We start from the raw sequence: 25,738 nt of genomic DNA, 5'->3' as shown, positions 1-25,738 counted from the left end.
ATGAAAGCAGCAGAGGATCAAGTAGGTAAAAAGACGAGGGCTAGTAGAAATCCTTGGGTAACAGAAGAAATATTGAATTTAATTGATGAAAGGAGAAAATATAAAAATGCAGTAAATGAAGCAGGCAAAAAGGAATACAAACGTCTCAAAAATGAGATCGACAGGAAGTGCAAAATGGCTAAGCAGGGATGGCTAGAGGACAAATGTAAGGATGTAGAGGCATATCACTAGGGGTAAGATAGATACTGCCTACAGGAAAATTAAAGAGACCTTTGGAGATAAGAGAACCACTTGTATGAACATCAAGAGCTCAGATAGAAACCCAGTTCTAAGCAAAGAAGGGAAAGCAGAAAGGTGGAAGGAGTATATAGAGGATCTATACAAGGGCGATGTACTTGAGGACAATATTATGAAAATGGAAGAGGATGTAGATGAAGATGAAATGGGAGATACGATACTGCGTGAAGAGTTTGATACAGCACTGAAAGACCTGAGTCGAAACAAGGCCCCCGGAGTAGACAACATTCGATTGGAACTACTGACGGCCTTGGGAGAGCCAGTCCTGACAAAACTCTACCATCTGGTGAGCAAGATGTATGAAACAGGTGAAATACCCTCAGACTTCAAGAAGAATATAATAATTCCAATCCCAAAGAAAGCAGGTGTTGACAGATGTGAAAATTACCGAACAATCAGTTTAATAAGCCACAGCTGCAAAATACTAACACGAATTCTTTACAGACGAATGGAAAAACTAGTAGAAGCCGACCTCGGGGAAGATCAGTTTGGATTCCGTAGAAACACTGGAACACGTGAGGCAATACTGACCTTACGACTTATCTTAGAAGAAAGATGAAGGAAAGGCAAACCTACGTTTCTAGCATTTGTAGACTTAGAGAAAGCTTTTGACAATGTTGACTGGAATGCTCTCTTTCAAATTCTAAAGGTGCCAGGAGTAAAATACAGGGAGCGAAAGGCTATTAACAATTTGTACAGAAACTAGATGGCAGTTATAAGAGTCGAGGGACATGAAAGGGAAGCAGTGGTTGGGAAGGGAGTAAGACAGGGTTGTAGCCTCTCCCCGATGTTATTCAATCTGTTTATTGAGCAAGCATTAAAGGAAACAAAAGAAAAATTCGGAGTAGGTATTAAAATCCATGGAGAAGAAATAAAAACTTTGAGGTTTGCCGATGACATTGTAATTCTGTCAGAGACAGCAAAGGACTTGGAAGAGCAGTTGAATGGAATGGACAGTATCTTGAAATTAGGATATAAGATGAACATCAACAAAAGCAAAACGAGGATAATGGAATGTAGTCGAATGAAGTCGGGTGATGCTGAGGGAATTAGATTAGGAAATGACACACTTAAAGTAGTAAAGGAGTTTTGCTATTTGGGGAGCAAAATAACTGATGATGGTCGAAGTAGAGAGGATATAAAATGTAGACTTGCAATGGCAAGGAAAGCGTTTCTGAAGAAGAGAAATTTGTTAACATCGAGTATAGATTTAAGTGTCAGGAAGTCATTTCTGAAAGTGTTTGTATGGAGTGTAGCCATGTATGGAAGTGAAACATGGATGATAAATAGTTTGGACAAGAAGAGAATAGAAGCTTTTGAAAAGTGGTGCTACAGAAGAATGCTGAAGATTATATGGGTAGATCATATAACTAATGAGGGAGTATTGAATAGGATTGGGGAGAAGAGAAGTTTGTGGCACAACTTGACCAGAAGAAGGGATCGATTGATAGGACATGTTCTGAGGTATCAAGGGATCATCAATTTAGTATTGGAGGGCAGCGTGGAGGGTGTAAATCGTAGAGGGAGACCAAGAGATGAATACACTAAGCAGATTCAGAAGGATGTAGGTTACAGTAGGTACTGGGAGATGAAGAAGCTTGCACAGGATAGAGTAGCATGGAGAGCTGCGTCAAACCAGTCTCAGGACTGAAGACCACAACAACAACAACAACAACATATTTATTAGAATGTTCTCGATGAGTTGGCTAACGCAACCGCGCCACACGCGGCCTGTGCCTGCGTAATTCTGCTAATGCTGCGTTGTGGCTGTTGATTGCTGCCGCGCACCTACACACATACCGACGCTCGTTGCAAAAGTGTGTCACCTGCATTACGCGCCGGCCAGCCTTCATCCATCGTCCGCCGTGAGGCTGGCGCATCGCGCACTGAATCACAATTTCGCACCATATTTCCTAAAAGTAACCCCTTGTCCTCTGCAGTACTTTAGAGGAACAGTTAGGAGACTATGACTGTTTGTATCAGCATGACAAAGAAATTTCTCATAAAACAGTAACTGTGAGGTAATGATGTGTGGACAGTCACATTCTTGAAATAGTCTGGCCTGTCCAGAGCCTGTCCTGAACTTAATAAACATCTGTTTAATGCGTTGTCTCCATACCTCGGTGTCCAACATCACTAATTTATGACTGTGGCAAGACGGCCGCTCGATCGGTTGTGTCTTGACGTCAACTCTGTGTTCAAATGGTGTTTTCGTGTGGCAAATGTCGTTATTGACAATTGTTTTAAGTGCAATCGGTCGCCACCAGAGTGGAAGGATCCCCTCTTTCTTGTTGCTGCAGAGTGCGTGTCGGTGATGGCGTCACACACAACTACGGCGGGCGCCCACAGCTGCTGCTGCTGCCTCTGCCAGCTGTTCTGCCGTCCCGACCAGCCACAGCAGGCACGAGGCGAGTCATACACCTGACACGGGGCGGTGCTGCTTCTGGCGACCACAGAGCAAAGTAGTAAACAAAGTGGCCCTCAGGCCACGTGAGGTGTGTCGAGCTTCTCCCTCCCTCTGGGTAGCCACAACCGCTGAGGAGCTGGCCGCCCCAACCAGCACATATCGCACGATACACGGTCTAACAACTCTACCACAACAAAGGTCAAAATTTAATGATTGTGGTGTTGCTCACGCTGCTAAATACTGCATTTTCGGGCAACCACAAAGTTATTATGTGGCAGGTGTCATTAGAGCACAGTTAATAAAATCATTTCATGTAATAATGAATAAACTAGGCACTCATCTTTTCGTATTTCCCACGCTGATCTCGTTGTAAAATCATGGCTCAATCGTCGAAAATCTAGGTGGTGATGATTCCAAGCTCGGATGCAAAGAGGCCTAGGTTTTATTCTGCGATATTCAAAAGTTTTGTAGATGCACCTCACAAGCCATTCTTGAAGATTACACTTTTGCAGGACAATGGTGATGTAAAAAAGTAATCAGCACTCCGAATTTAAGTTACACTTCTTTTTTATTACTTTTGCTGCAATATCACGTAACACACAAAATATCACTTCACAATACAAAACATACTCGAAAACATCTTCCTCAAGGTTAAAGTTCACCTTTTATACACTGGCTACAATATACGTCTTTCCAACATGATGTCCAAGACTTGACTTTTTTAAGGTCCGACTCTCTAATCACCGAAGAGTTACAAGTACGTCAAAGATCATAGTGACAAAAGAAAGAATACACATAAGAATAATATCATTGCAACATAAACATATCGATGTATCAAAGAACCTCTACATTAATGAAATCAAATCTGAATGTTGTCTCAGAAATATGTTAGCTACTTAACAGAAACACAGTAGAATATTGCTGGTATCGAGAGGTTCAGGTGAGGTGCCATAATGGTTGCGTAATTCAAGTCCCATTACAACGGGAAATGAAAAAATGGTCCAAATGGCTCTGACCACCATGGGACTTAACTGCTGAGGTCATCAGTCCCCTAGAACTTAGAACTACTTAAACCTAACCAACCTAAGGACATCGCACACATCCATGCCCGAGACAGGATTCGAACCTGCGACCGTAGCGGTCGCGCGGTTCAAGACTGTAGCGCCTAGAACCGCTCGGCCACCCCAGCCGGCACACACTGAAGAGCCAAAGAAACTGGTACACTGTCGTGTAGGGCCCCCGCGAGCACGCACAAGTGCCGCAACACAACGTGACGTGGACTCGACGAATGTCTGAAGTAGTGCTGGACGAAATTGGTACCATTGCAGGGCTGTCCATAAATCCGTAAGTATAAGAAGATGTGGAGATCTCTTCTGAAAAGCACGCTGCAAGGCATCCCAGATATGCTCAATAACGTTCTTGTCTGGCGGCCAACGGCAGTTTACAATTTGAAATGATACTCGTATGACCAGACAACATGTTTCCAGCCATCAACAGACCAATGTCGGTATTGACGGACCCGGACGAGACATAAGACTTTGTGTCGTGCAGTCATCAAGGGTACACGAGAGGGCCTTCGACTCCGAAAGCCCATATCGATGATGTTTCGTTGAATGGTTCGTACGCTGACACTGATGATGGCCAAGTATTGAAATCCGCAACAATTTGCGGAAGGGTTGCACTTTTGCCACGTTGAACGATTCTCTTTAGTCATCGTTGGTCTCGTTCTTGCAGGATCTTTTTCCGGCCGCAGCGATGTCGGAGATTTGATGTTTTACCGGATTCCTGATATTCACAGTCAACTCGTGAAATGATTGTATGGGAAAATCCCCAGTTCATCGCTCTCTCGGAGATGCTGTGTCCCATCGTTCGTGCGCCAAGTATAACACCACATTCAAACTCACTTAAATCTTGATAACCTGCCATTGTAGGAGCAGCAACTAACAACTGCGCCAGAGACTTGTTGTCTCATACAGGCGTTGCCGACCGCAGCGCCGTATTCTGCCTGTTTACATATCTCTCTATACGCTTGCCTATATCAGTTTCTTTGGAGCTTCAGTGTATATATAATGTATAAATACATATGTATAAGTTTACTCATCGGCATACCAAAGAGTCAGGTATGGTATGCCACAGGGGTCTGTACTGGGGCCATTGCTGTTCTTAATATTTATAAATGATTTGCCAAGCCATTTATCAACACCAGATGCAGTGTTGTTTGCTGACGACACCAGAGATTTCAGAAAATTCACTTATTGATCGAACAGCTAAATTAATTACTAAAGATGAAAACATAAGGTTCCAAGACAAATCTACACAAAAGTCCAAACCCTTCATCTCGGAAGAAGAGAGGAAAAGAAGATCAGAAAGAATGAAGAAATACTGGGCCCTAAGAAAAGAACAACGCACAAAGAAATGATTGATCCAGCGTACCCCAAAACGGGTGAAACGAAAGAAGAAGAGGAAGTTGAAACTACTCCTGAACCCCATGGAGAACTTCAGGACGAAGGAGAAATACGTTTACTCTCAGTAGTTACTTAATCAGCTCTTCTTGCTGAATTCTTAACGGAGGGTAAGCAACCAAGTAAGCAACGAAGTAAGTAACAAAGCGGTCGGTGAGATCCGCAATCTTTTCACTGCCCGTTCACAGTCCGTTTGATCACGAAGTACAAGGCTACACAGATGACTTGGGCCCATTATTAAGCAGGATATGATTTTATGCTGTAGTCGAATGTGTGAAACCTAAGTTTCGAATATTATTATAATGTGACTTTTCATTTGATGTGACTTTCGATACGGTACATAAATCACAAAACCACAACTACATCGCTATCGTCGATATAAGTATGACCCAGTTCCAGTTGAAGCACCTTGGGGGGAGACGTGGGAAACTGATAACTCATTAAGCTAATTTTCCACTTGAATGTTCCGGTAATAACTAGATAATTTCAATTTTTTCAGGTATATTAGTACAACTTTTAAAATTTGTTGAATGTAATATGAAATTAAGAAGCTAAAATTGTAGCATGGCAATAATGAAAACATAGATCCACCTTTATGGAACATATCTATCAAGCTGCAGAAATTTTTCGTAGAACAAATCTTAACTCATATCGACTCTATATTTTATTCAGTATTCTATTTACTCTCGTATGAGATGATAATCTAAAACTATATATACATATTTTGGCTAGATTCCGAGATTGCATTGCTTCCGGGTTCTGTTCTTACTGCACTACAGTAGCTTTCTTGTCATTCACCGTCATACAATTGTTATGAAAGTTTTTGTTGTTGTTCCAGAGACTTCATACTGTGATCAGGTTTCACTGTGTCTTTTAATAAATGGCTTGTGTGATCCACAAACAATATTGCATCAGCTTTTGAAAAATGTATCGGACATACAAGTTAGGATACGCAATTAAACTGAATAATGGCTAGTTGGTTGTAGTCATTTGTCATTTAATGCATCCATAATCACTAAAAATTGCCACTGTGAGGTTATATATTGTGCAAAACTATTCCAACTGAAAATGCTAATTTTCATGCAAATATCCTTGCCTTTAAACTGATTTCCACTACCGACGCGACGGACTTACTTTCCTGAAGAATACGGAAGAAGACGTCCGTTTGTTACTTCCTACTCGATCATATCTGGCACAACAAACCGCAAGATAATGAAAGCGCATTTTGAAACCACGGCTGTTAGTCATGCTGACTCACTGTGTTCCTCATGTTATCCTCCTCTTCTAGGAAGTGTATAAACCTGTGTTGCTGATGGAGCACAGTACGGGAACCATTGATACCTTTTCCTACTACATAATTACCTGGACTGAGAGCACAGCTTACCGTTCAGGAGCAGTCTGCGTCAGCTCGCGACTCCAAGGAAAATTCCACATTCGGTATCCGTCTGATTCACAAGTCTGAATCGCCTGCATTGCGTAGTACATTTCCCTGGGCTTACGGCTTAGGCGACCGGGATGGACGAGCGGTTCTAGGCGCTACAGTCTGGAACCGCGTGACCGCTACGGTCGCAGGTTCGAATCCTTCCTCGGGCATGGATGTATGTGATGTCCTTAGGTTAGTTACGTTTAAGTAGTTCTAAGTGCTAGGGGACTGATGACCTCAGAAGTTAAGTCCCATAGTGCTCAGAGCCATTTGAGCCCTACGGCTTATCGCTGTTGCAATGTCAGTTTTGGATTAGCTTTTGACCAGTCCAACTAATGTTGTTTACAGATATGTTGTATTCAAATTGTCAAACAATAAAGACATTGTAGAAGATGCGACGGCCCTAAACCACTTACGAATTGAAAGTGATCATAGATCGTAAGAGGCAGAACAAAAATTGACACTAAGTTAGAAAGAAACGGACTCGACAGACGGGAAGTCAGAAATGCAGATTATGCTAATCTGCATCAGATTATGACGGCTATATCAGAGAAAATTCAGTCCAGCATCTTGGATAATGAAAGTTGTAGAGACACAGATGAAAGGACCAGTTATTTAACAAAGGTGCTTATGAAACCAGCAAGAGCTATTTTCTGTGCGAAAAGAGCAAACGAAAAGAAAATCTGAAGTGGAACGAGGCAGCTATTGAACAGAAGCAGGAGGTTTCATACAAACGGCAAATATCTGTTGGTAAATATTTTTGGAAGGACATGGTATGATAGAATACATATATGATAGACACAGTTGGAAACAATAAGAATATGAAGAACACAAAACAGAAACACAGGCAGGGCAGACAAAACGATTCGTCAGTTAAGATGGCAGACGGCAGAGCAACTAATAATAGTGATAAAACTGTGCAACCATTCGAGACTCCTTTAACGGTTTATGTAGTTAAAGAAATGAATCGGTACCACCTACAGCGTGCAGCGCATTTACCAAGCAGAATATCACGTTTATATGTTACTTGCCCTACCCGGTGGTAATGTTCGTAAACAAATCTGACTTTATCGTACTCTAAGATGAAGTTAATCTTTGGGAAAAAATTACTCTGAAGTTCCAGGTTCAATGTCGCGATAGAGAATTAATGGTTGTGTACTGATCGTATAACTGAACCCACTAGACTGAATCATAATGTAAGACTGAGTAAGATCTTCATCACGTCTTGTTTTCAATTACTGAAAGACACCAATTAATTATTTATCTTCGGTATTTATGACTGGGCTATCTTCAGTTATATATCCATACACAATTAAGTTCACCTAAACATCACTTATTACGTAGTCACAGTACTTTTTTTAATATCTAGCTGCTGTCTTGACCGACAGAGGTAGAATGGGGACATCTGAAACACTATGTGATAAAAAGTATCCGGACACCCCTAAAAACATACGTTTTTCATATTAGGTGCATTGTGCTGCCACCAACTGTGAGGTACTCCATATCAGCGACCTCCGTAGTCATTTGAGACAGCAGAATTGGGTGCTCCATGGAACTCACGGAATTCGAACGTGGTCAGGTGACTGGGTGTCATTTGTGTCATTCGTCTGTACATGAGATTTCCACACTCCTGAACATCCCTAGGTCCACTGATTCCGCTGTGATAGTGAAGTGGGAACGTGAAGGGACACGTACAGCACAAAAGCGTACAGGCCGAGCTCGTCTGTTGACTGACAGAGACCGCCGACAGTTGAAGAGGGTCGTAATGTGTAATAAGCAGACATCTATCCAGGCCATCAAACAGGAATTCCAAACTGCATCAGCGTCCACTGCAAATACTATGACAGTGAGGCGGGAGGTAAGAAAAAATGGATTTCATGGTCTAGCGGATGCTCATAAACCACACATCAAGCCAGTAAATGCACAACGACGCCTCGCTTGTTGTAAGGAGTTTAAACATTGGACGATTGAACAGTGGAAAAATGTGTGGAGAGACGAATCACGGTACACAATTTGGCGATCCGATGGCAGGGTGTGGGTATGGCGAATGCCCGGTGGACGTCATCTGCCAGCGTGTGTAGTGCCAACAGTAAAATTCGGAGGCGGCGGTGTTATGTTGTGGTGGTGTTTTTCATGCAGGGGGCTTGCACCCCTAGTTGTTTTGCGTGGCACTATCACAGCACAGGCCTACTCTGATGTTTTAAGCACCTTCTTGCTTCCCACTGTTGCAGAGCAATTCGGGGATGGCGATTGCTTTCAACACGATCGAGCACTTGTTCATAATGCACGGTCTTTGGCGGAGTGGTTACATGACAATAACACCCCTGTAATGGACTGGCCTGCACAGAGTCCTGACCTGAATCCTATAGAACACCTTTGGGATGTTTTGGAACGCCATCTTCGTGCCACACTTCACTGACCGACATCGATACCTCTCCTCTGTGTAGCACTCCCTTAAGAATGGGCTGCCATTCCCCAAGAAACCTTCCATCACCTGATTGAACGTATGCGTGAGAGTGGAAGCTGTCATCAAGGCTAAGGGTGGGCCAACACCATACTGAATTCCACCGATGGAGGACGCCACGAACTTGTAAGTCATTTTCAGCGAAGTGTCCGGATACATTTGATCACTTAGTGTATGTGAATACCATTTTTACACATTCATTGTTCTAACGGCTCGAAAAGAATAACAGCATGGAACGCCAAATTCCTGCTCGTACAGCGCCTATGGATTTCTGGTCGAAAACAACCAGAGATAGTTGATAACACTGGTCAACAATAAAAAATTTTCAAGCATGGAAATGGTGTTTCTTATGTATTTTGACACCTCAAGCACGAATATGTTATTTGTTTTTTTGTAGCACCATCAGTTGAAACACGTATGTAACATAGCAGCGATGGCGAGGCATTGTAGCATCTGTGACCAGAGAGTATGCGCTTGACCGCGCGAGTGTTGCGAGCGGTTCTCAGTCTGTCAGTCAGTCGTTGCGAGTCTGTCGGTCAGTCGTTGCGAGTCTGTAGCTCTGTCTAGTTGAGGGCAGTACTCTGTCAGTCGTTGCGAGTCTGTAGCTCTGTCTAGTTGCGTGCAGTACTCTGTCAGTAGTCGTCGCGAGCAGTAGCTCTGTTCAGTGGCGTGCAGTACGCTAGTAGTCGTCATGCAGAGCGGTCGGTCAGTGGTAGCAGTCCAGTGGGATTGCGTGATGTGGTCTGGCGACAACACTGGTCAAGATGCTGAATGAGGTATACTGTTAATTAAGATAATCATCGGATAATGTAAAGTTTAATTATTGTAACTAATTTTCAACAAGTGCCCCCAATAATAACTTTGATTTCAAAAGCAATTTTACATAAAATTTTCATTTAATTGAAGTAACTATTTCGTTCCACTTCCCTTAAACAAAAGTTTCAGTTTTCAATTAGATTACAAAAAAAAAAAAAGGGGGATATTATTATTTGCAATGCAGTTCCTCCAAGCGGTGTGCAACAACAAGAGCAGAAATTTGACTAGGTGTTGCAATGAGGTAAGAATTTAATTTTGATTTTTTTGCACAGGGCCAAAGACCGATATTTCGGTTTAATTGAATCATTATTATCACTGAGATTTTCTTATCACTGAATGGACTTTAATTTTTTTGTGAAGAACTTATATTTGAGTCAGATTGCGATTCTCACTTTTATTGTCATTAAATTTAATTGCAGGGAGGTTACGTTTGGCTCCCATTTCTATTAAGTATTGTCATTACATTCCTTTTAAATTACGGTAGGGAGGTTACACTTGGCGACACCCAGTCCAGGATCGAATTTCGTTGAGAGTCTTTTGAACAACAGTCAGATATCTGCTCTTATTTGCTTAGATATAATTAGGATTTGGCGCTACGCTTTTATTAACTTCTGACTTTCTTTCTACAGGTCAACGGCAATTCTTTGCTCTGTTGTATTTGTGTGTTACTTTTGCATTGTGCTTATTTCTTTTGTGAATAATTGTGACTATTGTGAAAATGCCGCGAAAGACTATGAATAGTGTATCGCGAGGTATTTTGAATGAAATTACCGACTTAAACAGCGTGACCGATAGTAATTGTGACACGCAGTGTAATGATGACAATCCTGCGTTCACTAACAATCAGTGCATTCCAACCACTAACGATGACTTTTACCTTAATGATGAACAAACGAACTCAATTGTCTCGTCTGTTAATTTGACGACAATTGATGACGCGGGACGCTCTATAGTAATGAACGCTGCCGAGCTTAACATACCCGATTTAGAAAATTCAAATAATGTACAGACAAATTTTTCGAATGAAAATGGTCAATGTTGTGAGAGTATGACGGATCCATTTAATTCCGAAATAATGTCTGACAGTGTACATCCGACTGATAATCCTTTTTGTAAGTTGCAAATTGACCAAATGGTCACACAAAGCGGGACAATTGCATGTACTCCATCACAGAGTACTGAGAATGCAACAGCTACTTTAAGTTTGGATCAATTTATGACAATAATGCTACAGTTTAGGAACGAACTTATTGAAGATTTCAAACAACTTAGGGAACAGTACAAACAGCGGAATGAAATGATGAATAATTGTTTCAAACAACGTAATGGAGGGTTTGACAACCATTGCAGGCAGGTAGATGAGGGTGTCGACAGCCATTACAAACAACTTGGCGAAGCAGTTAATGAAAGTTTCAAGCTGACGAACGAAAAGCAAGACGACCTTAAAGAACAGAACAAACAAATTAGTGAGCAGATTACAGCTGTTACCGTGCAATGTCAGGACAGTAAAGAACAATTACGTGTGAATACTAAGACTTGTGCTAATAACAGTAATGAAGAAGTTGACACTGTTGCACAAGAATTAAGTAGCACACGTGTAGACACAACAGAATCACATAAAGACGAGATTATTGCAGTCACCGAACAATGTTCAGCAAACGTAACACAGATACACGAAATTAATGCAGTCACCGAACAATGTCCTAAAAACGCAGTACAGATACGCGACGAAGTTGATTTGGAGTCAGTGGAAGTTTCACACACTCCGAATACGGAGGCTGACGAGAAATTTGCACGACAGATCAACCAAATTGACGAGGATGTTACAGTAACGGAGTTGAAAACTATTTCAGTCACCAATACGTCACAGAATCCGCCACTTTATGAACATTTGTCTGACTCACGCAGCGTGTATAATGTGAACAATTTACAGAGAGTACGCGACTTAAAATATGAAATGCTACGTAACTTGAAATCCGAAATGACACGGACGAACAGATTGACATACAAACCCGAACGTGTTCTCAAATTCAGTGACGAGAACGTTGATAATAAGCAGTTTGCATTTATAAGGAAGTGTAAAGAATTTAATAATGACAGCGTACAGGTACACGCTTTGCACTGTATACGACAATTTATCTTTGTACATTCACCGCTATTGCCTGTAATGCAGAAGCTAGCTTTGAACCAGATGCGACAATTTATTTTTGTATTTACAACAGCATTGCCTGTAATGAAGAAATTTGAATTAGCACGGATACAACAATTTGCCTTTGAAATTTTACCGCTATTGCCTGTAACACAAAAGCTAAAATTTATTTGCAGTGCGTAATTGACCTCAGGGGATTCATTACGCTTTAATGAATATGTGCCGTAGCGAGCATAGGGCCCCGAGCTGTAGTAGTGCTGTTTCATCTTTAGTTTTCTGCACTGCTGCCTTTTCTTCTACTATCCTTTATATCTATCAAAAGTGCTCTTTAACTATTGCTCTATCTAGAATTAAGAAATATTGTACTGAAAACCCAATATGACAAATCTTTTACCGAATGTGACAATTTTCAGTAGGCACTCCCGTAATGACAACTACCGCCGTAATTTTAATTACAGAAAAAAATCGTAATCATCAGTATGTGTAAAATTATTAGTAACAGGAACCACATTTTTGTAACAATAGATGTTTTCCACCGCAACAGCATGAAAGTCAACCGCTTAGCATACCTAACCAACAATGCAGTCTACAAGGTCGTTGTTGTTGTTGTTGTGGTCTTCAGTCCTGAGACTGGTTTGATGCAGCTCTCCATGCTACTCTATCCTGTGCAAGCTTTTTCATCTCCCAGTACCTACTGCAACCTACATCCTTCTGAATCTGCTTAGTGTATTCATCTCTTGGTCTCCCTCTACGATTTTTACCCTCCACGCTGCCCTCCAATACTAAATTGGTGATCCCTTGATGCCTCAGAACATGTCCTACCAACCGATCCCTTCTTCTGGTCAAGTTGTGCCACAAACTTCTCTTCTCCCCAATCCTATTCAATACTTCCTCATTAGTTATGTGATCTACCCATCTAATCTTTAGCATTCTTCTGTAGCACCACATTTCGAAAGCTTCTATTCTCTTCTTGTCCAAACTATTTATCGTCCATGTTTCACTTCCATACATGGCTACACTCCATACGAATACTTTCAGAAATGACTTCCTGACACTTAAATCAATACTGGATGTTAACAAATTTCTCTTCTTCAGAAACGCTTTCCTTGCCATTGCCAGCCTACACTTTATATCCTCTCTACTTCGACCATCATCAGCTATTTTGCTCCCCAAATAGCAAAACTCCTTTACTACTTTAAGTGCCTCATTTCCTAATCTAATTCCCTCAGCATCACCCGACTCAACTAGACTACATTCCATTATCCTTGTTTTGCTTTTGTTGATGTTCATCTTATATCCTCCTTTCAAGACACTGTCCATTCCATTCAACTGCTCTTCCAAGTCCTTTGCTGTCTCTGACAGAATTACAATGTCATCGGCAAACCTCAAAGTTTTTATTTCTTCTCCATGAATTTTAATACCTACTCCGAATTTTTCTTTTGTTTCCTTTACTGCTTGCTCAATATACAGATTGAACAACATCGGGGAGAGGCTACAACCCTGTCTTACTCCCTTCCCAACCACTGCTTCCCTTTCATGTCCCTCGACTCTTATAACTGCCATCTGGTTTCTGTACAAATTGTAAATAGCCTTTCGCTCCCTGTATTTTACCCCTGCCACCTTCAGAATTTGAAAGAGAGTATTCCAGTCAACATTGTCAAAAGCTTTCTCTAAGTCCACAAATGCTAGAAACGTAGGTTTGCCTTTCCTTAATCTTTCTTCTAAGATAAGTCGTAAGGTCAGTATTGCCTCACGTGTTCCAGTGTTTCTACGGAATCCAAACTGATCTTCCCCGAGGTTGGCTTCTACTAGTTTTTCCATTCGTCTGTAAAGAATTCGTGTTAGTATTTTGCAGCTGTGACTTATTAAGCTGATAGTTCGGTAATTTTCACATCTGTCAACACCTGCTTTCTTTGGGATTGGAATTATTATATTCTTCTTGAAGTCTGAGGGTATTTCGCCTGTTTCATACATCTTGCTCACCAGATGATAGAGTTTTGTCAGGACTGGCTCTCCCACGGCCGTCAGTAGTTCCAATGGAATATTGTCTACTCCCGGGGCCTTGTTTCGACTCAGGTCTTTCAGTGCTCTGTCAAACTCTTCACGCAGTATCATATCTCCCATTTCATCTTCATCTACATCCTCTTCCATTTCCATAATATTGTCCTCAAGTACATCGCCCTTGTATAGACCCTCTATATACTCCTTCCACCTTTCTGCTTTCCCTTCTTTGCTTAGAACTGGGTTTCCATCTGAGCTCTTGATATTCATACAAGTCGTTCTCTTATCTCCAAAGGTCTCTTTAATTTTCCTGTAGGCGGTATCTATCTTACCCCTAGTGAGATAGGCCTCTACATCCTTACATTTGTCCTCTAGCCATCCCTGCTTAGCCATTTTGCACTTCCTGTCGATCTCATTTTTGAGACGGTTGTATTCCTTTTTGCCTGTTTCACTTACTGCATTTTTATATTTTCTCCTTTCATCAATTAAATTCAATATTTCTTCTGTTACCCAAGGATTTCTACTAGCCCTCGTCTTTTTACCTACTTGATCCTCTGCTGCTGTCACTACTTCATCCCTCAAAGCTACCCATTCTTCTTCTACTGTATTTATTTCCCCCATTCCTGTCAATTGCTCCCTTATGCTCTCCCTGAATCTCTGTACAACCTCTGGTTCTTTTAGTTTATCCAGATCCCATCTCCTTAAATTCCCACCTTTTTGCAGTTTCTTCAGTTTTAATCTACAGGTCATAACCAATAGATTGTGGTCAGAGTGCACATCTGCCCCTGGAAATGTCTTACAATTTAAAACCTGGTTCCTAAATCTCTGTCTTACCATTATATAATCTATCTGATACCTTTTAGTATCTCCAGGGTTCTTCCATGTATACAACCTTCTTTCATGATTCTTAAACCAAGTGTTAGCTATGATTATGTTGTGCTCTGTGCAAAATTCTACCAGGCGGCTTCCTCTTTCATTTCTGTCCCCCAATCCATATTCACCCACTATGTTTCCTTCTCTCCCTTTTCCTACACTCGAATTCCAGTCACCCATGACTATTAAATTTTCGTCTCCCTTCACAATCTGAATAATTTCTTTTATTTCATCATACATTTCTTCAATTTCTTCGTCATCTGCAGAGCTAGTAGGCATATAAACTTGTACTACTGTAGTAGGTGTGGGCTTCGTATCTATCTTGGCCACAATAATGCGTTCACTATGCTGTTTGTAGTAGCTTACCCGCATTCCTATTTTCCTATTCATTATTAAACCTACTCCTGCATTACCCCTATTTGATTTTGTGTTTATAACCCTGTAGTCACCTGACCAGAAGTCTTGTTCCTCCTGCCATCGAACTTCACTAATTCCCACTATATCTAACTTCAACCTATCCATTTCCCTTTTTAAATTTTCTAACCTACCTGCCCGATTAAGGGATCTGACATTCCACGCTCCGATCCGTAGAACGCCAGTTTTCTTTCTCCTGATAACGACATCCTCTTGAGTAGTCCCCGCCCGGAGATCCGAATGGGGGACTATTTTACCTCCGGAATATTTTACCCAAGAGGACGCCATCATCATGTAATCATACAGTAAAGCTGCATGCCCTCGGGAAAAATTACGGCTGTAGTTTCCCCTTGCTTTCAGCCGTTCGCAGTACCAGCACAGCAAGGCCGTTTTGGTTATTGTTACAAGGCCAGATCAGTCAATCATCCAGACTGTTGCCCGTGCAACTACTGAAAAGGCTGCTGCCCCTCTTCAGGAACCACACGTTTGTCTGGCCTCTCAACAGATACCCCTCCGTTGTGGTTGCACCTACGGTACGGCTATCTGTATCGCTGAGGCACGCAAGCCTCCCCACCAACGGCAAGGTCCATGGTTCATGGGGGGTCTACAAGGTCAACCAGGCTTTAATGTTTCGCCGCGTGCACGTATAGTCCCAGCTCCAACAAATAGTAACGCATGGCAGCAAAGAAATAACTACGTACAGACAACACTCTATTTCAACTCGTATCGCAATACACCGTATAGAAATTACTATCATGACAGACGTAAAAAAAAATGATGAGCACAATTTTCAGCGTACATTTAATAACAGTCGATCTTATGAGCAGCAACAACATCAGCAACAACAAATAATCATGAATGAAACAGACAATGGGTGTCATCCATAGCATAATACGTCAGGAAGAGTTAACAGAACAGTTCAAATAGTCGAAATATCACAGCATCCTCCCGTAAATAGTAACACGTACGATAGATTTTAACCAGATAGAGCACAGATTGCATATTACAGTAACGCAAACATTACTTTTGACACGCAGAATTTTGCTCACGAGAATGTTATTTGAAACATGCTCTGTTGAATGCTCCACTGTTATCGCACCCCGATCTTACTAGAAATTTTTCCATTGCCACCGACAGTTCCAACACCGCTTTAGGCGTACACATTTTCCAGGAAATTGAAGAAGATGGTTCTACTACAATTAAAAACATCGCATTTGCAAGTCGCATTCTGTCACCTGCTGAACGAAATTATTCCGTTACAGAATTGGAAACATTATGTGTTGTATGGGCTTTTACGAGATTTAGGCACTTTCTTTATGGCAGACACACCACCGTCTACACAGACCACAGAGCGATACAATTTTTACTTTCGGCTAAATTTACTCACGACAGGTTAAGTAGATGGAAACTATATTTACAAGAATTTAATTTTACGATTGTCCACATTCCCGGCACACAAAATGTTATAGCAGACGCACTATCGCGTTCTCTCGGCAACAATCAGCAAGACGTAGCAACCAACTTCTGCAAAACAAATTTCAGTGTCATGTACATTCAGCAAGTCGCATTTGAAAACTTTATTTCATCGTCACTACAGGACATAGCACAAGAGCAAAATAAAGACAATGTGTGGAAAGAAATTAAACACCTTTGGCAAGATAGGAAAAATGTTACGATTAGGAACCATTACATTGTACGCAATGACATTCTGTTTCGCCGCTCTCATCCTGACAGCAACAATTGGTTATTATGCATTCCTGACGAACTGGTTAACAAATTAATTTGGTACACTCATTTAAGTTACGCACATTACGGAGCACGAAAATGTTTTCTTATACTGAGACAGAACTGTTATTTTACCAACATGGAGAAACGTATACGACGAGTTTTAGCGTCTTGTAAAATTTGCCAGAAAGCTAAATCAGACACCACTTCACATATTCCTCCATTATATCCCATTATACCTGTTAAATTAAGACACATGGCCGCAGTAGATATTTTTGGTACGATTCCGAGAACTAACAGAGGTTTTTGCTACATCTTTGTCGCTGTTGAGCTCACTTCAAAATTTGTTACTTTCACTCCGTTACGTAAAGCTACTGCTAAAACTGTTTCGAAAGCATTTGTAAAACATTTTCTATTTCATGTAGGGCATGTGATGAAAGTAATTTCTGACAATGGATCTCAATTTCGTAGTAGCGTATGGACACGCATGTTACGAGCCAGAAACACTTCTCCGATTTATATATCCAAGTACCACGCTTCTTCGAACCCCTGTGAAAGATTAATGAAAGAAATTGGTAAACTGTGTAGAGTATACTGCCACAGAAGACATATTGATTGGGATACACACATACTCTCATTCCAAGATGTAATTAATTGCATTCCAAATGAATCCACTATGTTATCTCCGTCTATTATACTGAAAAACGTTGAACCACCGAACAAAATTAAAGAATTAGTAAACTTCCCTAAATGTCGTCGACTAAGACACCACCAAATAATTGACATTGCGCTGAACAACATCAAACGTGCCGCAGAGCGCCGGAGAAGACGGCAAAAACAGGTTTGTAGACGCCGAGACTTTCACGTTGGACAGAAAATATTAGTACGTACACATTATTTATCCAGTAAATTAAAAGGTAAGTGCAGTAAATTTGAACTTCTATACGCAGGTCCATATCGGATTCGCAGCATCCCTCACCCCAATGTTGTACACGTCGAAACTTTGAGAACTAGAAAATCGAAAGGCAACCACCATATCTCAAACATTAAACCGTTTATTGAATGAAGACACTTTATGATTCAACACACTATGATGTCATTTATTAATGCAATTATTTCACTTGACTAATTACTGATGATTATCGCATTTTTTCTTGGCAAGTGCCCGGCAAGGTAAGGTTAGCAGATCGCTTTTCTTGTCGTTACACATCAGACCGTGCACATTTTCCACTTTTTTGTGTATATGATTGTACTCCAGTTTTATTTGTATGCACTGTGAAATAGTTAAGATATAACACACCTGTTGACTTTGACATTTTTTGCCTTATGACATCTCAACATCGTGACTGTTTTACATTTTTGCTGCTGCATTGTGATATTATCTGTACATTTTGCCTCTGAACACTGTCAATGTCTTTGACATATTACGTTTTCTGTCATGTTATGCTGTATGGTTAATTATGTTACCATAAACCAGTCATTATTTAGTGGGTATATGATTTAAATGCAAGACATTAATCTCTGTTCATCAATTTCAGAAAGAAATGATGCGTATAAGAAATAAATTCAACATTAATGGGAATTTCACCTACGGAATAAACGATAGAAGATGCAATAACTTTATGAGGAAGAGTAAATGGATCAGGATTAACAAGCATTAACAAGAATATACTATACTCATCGTAGAATAGCAGTCTTAACTAATTATTTCTTTCAGAATACAAGGTGATTGATGCAGGTTGTCAGACTGAACTACACATCTTAGTTTTAGTGATGAAATATGCTAGAGATAAGGAATAGTTGTATAATGAGTAATGAAGTGATTTTTTGCAGATGATAATGAATACTGATGAATAATGATGAAGGATATGGTATTATGAATAATGAAGTTTTTCTTTACAGGTGGTGATAATAATGAAGTTATGATAATATGGATAATGAAGTGATTGATAATGAAGTTTTTTCTTTACAGATGAGGATAATGTTGAAGTTATGTATTTATGCTATGTAGTTATTTAAGTATTTGTTGCAGTTTGTTTTGACAGCAGGTGTTATATTGCATAGTAGGATGACGGAAAGTTTTGGAAAGGACAGCTATGGAACACATTTTATACACATTTCACTACTTGTTAATTCGAAGTTCACTACTTTTCAGTATAGTGTGCGTTTCTTCTTTCAGGTCAATAATCCATTTTGTATTTTTTCCAGGAGATGCTTGTCATGATACTTACTAAAACTGTTACTTATTATACCTGTTCTAGTACTTGCATTTTTTTTTTACCCATTTGTGTCTATCATTTATAAATGTAATCACATATACTGCCTTGTTACATAACCTTGCTACAGCTGACTCATGACGAATGACGTTACCTATCCTCATTTGCAGCAATAGGTCAAAAGCAAAAAGTGTTATGCCTCAGCAATTAATTATCGATCCCAACGCAATGCATTGCTAACAAAAAAAAAAAAATGTATTAACAGTCCCAAATAGTGATACCAGTTTGAGAAAATTCTGAATAATACTGATTAGCTCTGAATAGTATGTCACTTGAGTAATGACTTCTTAATGAGACAACAAAAATACACATATATATAAAATAATGCTTAGTAACTGGCTAGTAATTGCCACTGTTATTGTAATGAGACTACTTATAATCCCCATGAATATTAATGCTATGACTATAATTAACTGATTTTTAATAATGACTTCGTAATGATCTGAATAATACTGAATGAGGAACAATGCTTTATACTAGTCGATACCTGATGGCCACTGAGTGCCAATAATTAGTGTCACTTAATGAATTGTTATTAATTATGCCATTAATTAGCTCTTGTTTTCAATGTTCATACTTCGTAATTGGAAATGAATGTGACTGTTTAATAATGCTTTGTAATTAGAAGAAGGCTAATGATTCTTACTAGATTGGAATGACACATAATTAATTAACTATGCTATTGCTTCATAATGCTTTGTGATTAGGAAAAAGCTAATGATTATTACTATTGGAAGACAAATGATTAATTAATTATGCTATACTTTATAACTGGAAATGAATGCGATTGTTTCATGATGCTTTGTAATTAGGAAAAAGCTAATGATTATTACTATTGGAATGACAAATGATTAATTAACTATGTCATACTTTGTAACTGGAAAAGAATGCGATTGTTTCATGATGCTTTGTAATTAGGAGAAGGTTAATGATTAATACTATATTGGAATGACAAATGATTAATTAACTATGCTATGCTTTGTAACTGGAAAAGAATGCGATTATTTAATAATGCTTTGTAAATAGGAAAAGAAGATTACTGATTCTATGTAAAACAATTAATGAACATTTTTCTGTAATACTACATACATGGTACAGAAATGTTCAATAACTGGGCTATGAATGCCGCAAACTACTACTGTAATTGACAATATTATGTGACTTAATGTCCTTCACCTTATGAGCTAACTACCCTGAATTACTGCAATGTCCATTTGTCCTGTTTATCCTAGTGATCATGGAGCACTATATTTGGTTTTGCACTAATTCTACGTTGATGTGCCGTGTAAGAGCGTGGTGTTGACACGACATGCTGTCCACCACCGTGAGCGATAAAGACGTTATTATGGTCCCACTGTTTGGTGTACCTAATATACTGCCAAAATAAAAAAAAAATGAAATATTACTACGACAGTTCAGTGTCTTGGCTACGCTGATAAATTCTGAGGGGAAAAGAACTTCAAGTTGTGTCACTTGGTGTTGTACTTCTGTGGAAAGATATGGACTTTCAAAACAGCTGTGTGCAATCTAAAGTGCTACAACCATGATGCAATCCTTCCCTTTCCTATCCTAATTCTTGTCACATAGTGAAAATCATTTTGCTAACATTATTTATGTTCATGGCTATACATTTTTTCAATTCGCTAAACTCCAGTGCGAGTACACTTATGTCACTGGTCGACATGATTTTTTTTTGCTATTATGTTTATTTATTGCCAAAATGCTAAAGACATTTTTTTTGATTTGTTCTGAAGTACAGTATATGTGCACCTTTGTCTTTTATCTTGTATATACATTTTTTATTTTCTGAACTACAGTGCATGTGCACTTCTGTTAGGTGTTAATATGTTTTCTACTGAACTTCAGTGCCTGTACACTTTTCTCATTTTTCAATATGATTTCTACTATTCTGTATATTCAATACTTTAAAGCGAATGCACTTATGTCATTTGTTACTAATTGTACATACATTTCATCAATTACTGATATGTTCTCAACTGCAATGCATGTGCACTCATGTCACTTGTCAGCATAATATTTTGCCAGTCTGTTTATTTGTTCTGAATATGCTAAAGAATTTTTTTTCAGTGCCTGTGCACTTTGTTATCTGTCAAATAATTTGTATATACATTTTTCTGATTTGCTACTATGTTTTGTACTCACATTTTGTCTTTGTCTGATATATTTTGTACTTAGTGCGTGTGCACAACATTTAAATATTCTGTAAGTTGTAGAATTTTGTTAGTTAAAGAAAAATTTTGCCGCGCTTGGCAAGTCCAAATGACTCACCATCGCTGCCAAATTTTTGCCCCCCCAGTGGAGGGTTATGAAACACGTATGTAACATAGCAGCGATGGCGAGGCATTGTAGCATCTGTGACCAGAGAGTATGCGCTTGACCGCGCGAGTGTTGCGAGCGGTTCTCAGTCTGTCAGTCAGTCGTTGCGAGTCTGTCGGTCAGTCGTTGCGAGTCTGTAGCTCTGTCTAGTTGAGGGCAGTACTCTGTCAGTCGTTGCGAGTCTGTAGCTCTGTCTAGTTGCGTGCAGTACTCTGTCAGTAGTCGTCGCGAGCAGTAGCTCTGTTCAGTGGCGTGCAGTACGCTAGTAGTCGTCATGCAGAGCGGTCGGTCAGTGGTAGCAGTCCAGTGGGATTGCGTGATGTGGTCTGGCGACAACACTGGTCAAGATGCTGAATGAGGTATACTGTTAATTAAGATAATCATCAGATAATGTAAAGTTTAATTATTGTAACTAATTTTCAACAAGTGCCCCCAATAATAACTTTGATTTCAAAAGCAATTTTACATAAAATTTTCATTTAATTGAAGTAACTATTTCGTTCCACTTCCCTTAAACAAAAGTTTCAGTTTTCAATTAGATTACAAAAAAAAGGGGATATTATTATTTGCAATGCAGTTCCTCCAAGCGGTGCGCAACAACAAGAGCAGAAATTTGACTAGGTGTTGCAATGAGGTAAGAATTTAATTTTGATTTTTTTGCACAGGGCCAAAGACCGATATTTCGGTTTAATTGAATCATTATTATCACTGAGATTTTCTTATCACTGAATGGACTTTAATTTTTTTGTGAAGAACTTATATTTGAGTCAGATTGCGATTCTCACTTTTATTGTCATTAAATTTAATTGCAGGGAGGTTTACGTTTGGCTCCCATTCATTTTTATTTCTGTCTTTAAAAATTTCAGTGGAGAGGTTACACTTAGCGCAATGTCCATTGGCATTCATAAATAATATTTCTGTCATGTAAAAATTTGTGGGAAGGTTACACAGTTTCAAAAATACTTCATTACATAAGAATGATTACAAAAAGCAAATAGGTAGGCTTTTTAAGAAATGCACCCTACTAAGGTCGCCCTCATAACGCGACTACCAGAACATTTTCTTATAATTAATGTCTTACAAATAGGAACAGTGTTTGTGACTCATTGACTGTTGCTCCTGGACACCACGTCCTTATCACTCATGAAGAAATGCTTCCTTTGTTTGGTTGTGCATTCATGAGTGTGAGTAGTGAGTCCTGAGTGTTTCGTTTTGTTTTAGTGGTGCGTTTTTGTTAGTGTTAGTGTCGCGGGTATGTTTAAATCACCCAAGTAACTTTTGCTACATCTGTGGGGAGTAAGTACACTATTAAATCACGCAGACGACATGTTGCACTAGTAGTGAAGAAATTGTATAATTTTTATTACGGCTGCAAGTTAGGTGATCAGAACCGAAAATGGGCACCACATATTGTCTGTACGAAGCGTTCGTCTAGTGTTAATGGTTGGGTGATGAAAAAAGGTAAAGCTGCAATGTCTTTTCCTATCCGATGATATGGAGGAACCTGCCAATCACGTAGATGATTGCTTATTTCTGCATGGTTAAAATAGCAGGGATGGATGTCAAGCGTAGAAAGACGATCAAGTATCCCACCAGCAAGTCAGAAGTACCGCACAGTTCTTGCTTACCGTTCCTCAAGATACATGTTCATTGCAAGTTGAAACCCAGGTCGAATATAGTACAAACGCGGAGAATGCAAGCTCTGATTTCGATTACGAAGTAATGACGCCACATCACCTGACCTTGCTAGGGCCTGAATTTGGAGGCAAAGTGCTATAAAAAACTTCCAAAATCGTTTATAGACTGCTTGTGGGGTAGAGTAGGACAATTCCCAGTAACAGGAGCAATGCAGTATTTATTCTACTTCCAAGTAATTCACCAACCAGGTAGTAGGTGCTTTAATTTTTAATCAGGTAAAGAAATGAGATGCAGGCATACCATTTACAGGTCGTAAGTGCACTGTACCGTGTTGTCTGGAATTCATGGACTTTGAAAACGTTTTTGATTGAGCTCTAAAATACTCTAGACTAACAGAAGAGCACTGATTTGAACCCATGTTCAGAAACGTACCATATCCGTGCTACAACCATTTGAAAACGTGTTGCTAATGCGACCATTGTTACAAGTAGTTGACTCGGCGTGATCCAGTAAATCACTTGTTTTACAGTTCCACTCATTAATAGACAATTAGTATACTTGTTGACGTGTTCTCATCAACGTGATGCATTAACGCGTCTTCCAGTTCGGGCGTGTGGGTCCTCCCTGGAGCGCCACAGTCACGCCTGCTGCTGGTGAAGATACCCTTTCTCGAAACCGCTGCGTGATTTTGGCGAAAAGAGTAAGCGATGTAGTCTGAAGTTGTGGAGAACGAGCAGCTCTTCCATTGCCGTGAGCTTCGCCATTCAGGAAGGTCATTTCGGTGTTTCCTGCAAACTTGTACTCAATCATGTTGCTCCAACACTAACAGATGCGTGAATGAGGCTCAACCAGGTCAGTGAGGTAGGACAGGATATCAAATGACATCAGCCGATCTGACGTAAGCACCCATCCTGTTGCAAACCTACCTAGTAAACATGTTTTCAAACGGCTGTAGCACGAAAACGGTACATTTCCGGTCATGCGTTCCTATTCAAAATATTACGTACTCACTCCCCTCTACAAGTCCTAGAAGTTTGTAACGGGAGTTTCCGACCACCCTAATATATATATATAAACAGGGTGGTCCACTGATCGTGACTGGGCCAAATATCTCACGAAATAAGCGTCAAACGAAAAAACTACAAAGAACGAAACTCGTCTAGCTGGAAGGGGAAACCAGATGGCGCTATGGCTGGCCCGCTAGATGGCGCTGCCATAGGTCAAACGGATATCAACTGCGTTTTTTAAAATAGGAACCCCCATTTTTTATTACATATTCGTGTAGTACGTAAAGAAATATGAATGTTTTAATTGGACCACTTTTTTCACTTTGTGATAGATGGCGCTGTAATAGTCACAAACATATGGCTCACAATTTTAGACGAACAATTGGTAACAGGTAGGTTTTTTTAAATTAAAATACAGAACGTAGGTACGTTTGAACATTTTATTTCGGTTGTTCCAATGTGATACATGTAGCTTTGTGTACTTATCATTTCTGAGAACGCATGCTGCTACAGCGTTGATTACCTGTAAATACCACATTAATGCAATAAATGCTCCAAATGATGTCCGTCAACCTCAATGCATTTGGCAATATGTGTAACTAAAACATTCATATTTCTTTACGTACTACACGAATATGTAATAAAAATGGTGGTTCCTATTTAAAAAAAACAAGAAAAACGCAGTTGATATCCGTTTGACCTATGGCAGCGTCAACTAGCGGGCCAACCATAGGGCCATCTGGTTTCTCCCTTCAAGCTAAAGAAGTTTCGTTCTTTGTAGTTTTTTCGTTTGATGCTTGTTTCGTGAGATATTTGGCCCAGTCACTATCAATGGACCACCCTGTATAAGGGAAATTCAAAATTGAAAGAGTAATGGGTAAGAATATTCCATCTCACCACAAATTGTTCCCTATAGACCATGAAGTAGTTTTCTGATTCCTAAACAGCGAAACAGAGGAAGTATGTGTTGAATGAACGCACCTGATCCATCTTTACTTTTGTTGGTCTCATTGTACTGTCTACCTCTAATGCACATAATCTTCGATAACTAACGGTTACAAGTTAACTATGAAAGCTTGAAAGTAGGCCAAAAGTATCAATTGGAAAGCACTAAGATTAGTACAGGTATCACATCGAAAAGAGAACTGTACCAGTTAACACTGAACTCATAGAACTATTTGATGAGATGAAACTACAGTAATTTCTGCTGCTGGTATTGTACGAGGGGCGTTCAGCAAGTAATCCAACACATTTTTCTTCTGAAAGCAGTATTCAGAACCCCAATACATCATACCGTCCTCCAATATTTTGGTTACAAAACCATATTTTTTAACCTAATCTCTGTTCAATGCCTTACGTCACCTTACTGGGAGGGCCTCTATCTCCGCATGCTATCACTCTACTGGTCAATGCCGGAGACAACGTCTTGCTGCATCAGTAACCTCCCAA

This window comes from Schistocerca serialis, chromosome 1 (assembly GCF_023864345.2).
Source record: "Schistocerca serialis cubense isolate TAMUIC-IGC-003099 chromosome 1, iqSchSeri2.2, whole genome shotgun sequence".
Taxonomy (NCBI): domain Eukaryota; kingdom Metazoa; phylum Arthropoda; class Insecta; order Orthoptera; family Acrididae; genus Schistocerca; species Schistocerca serialis.
Note: the sequence above shows the minus strand (reverse complement) of the source record.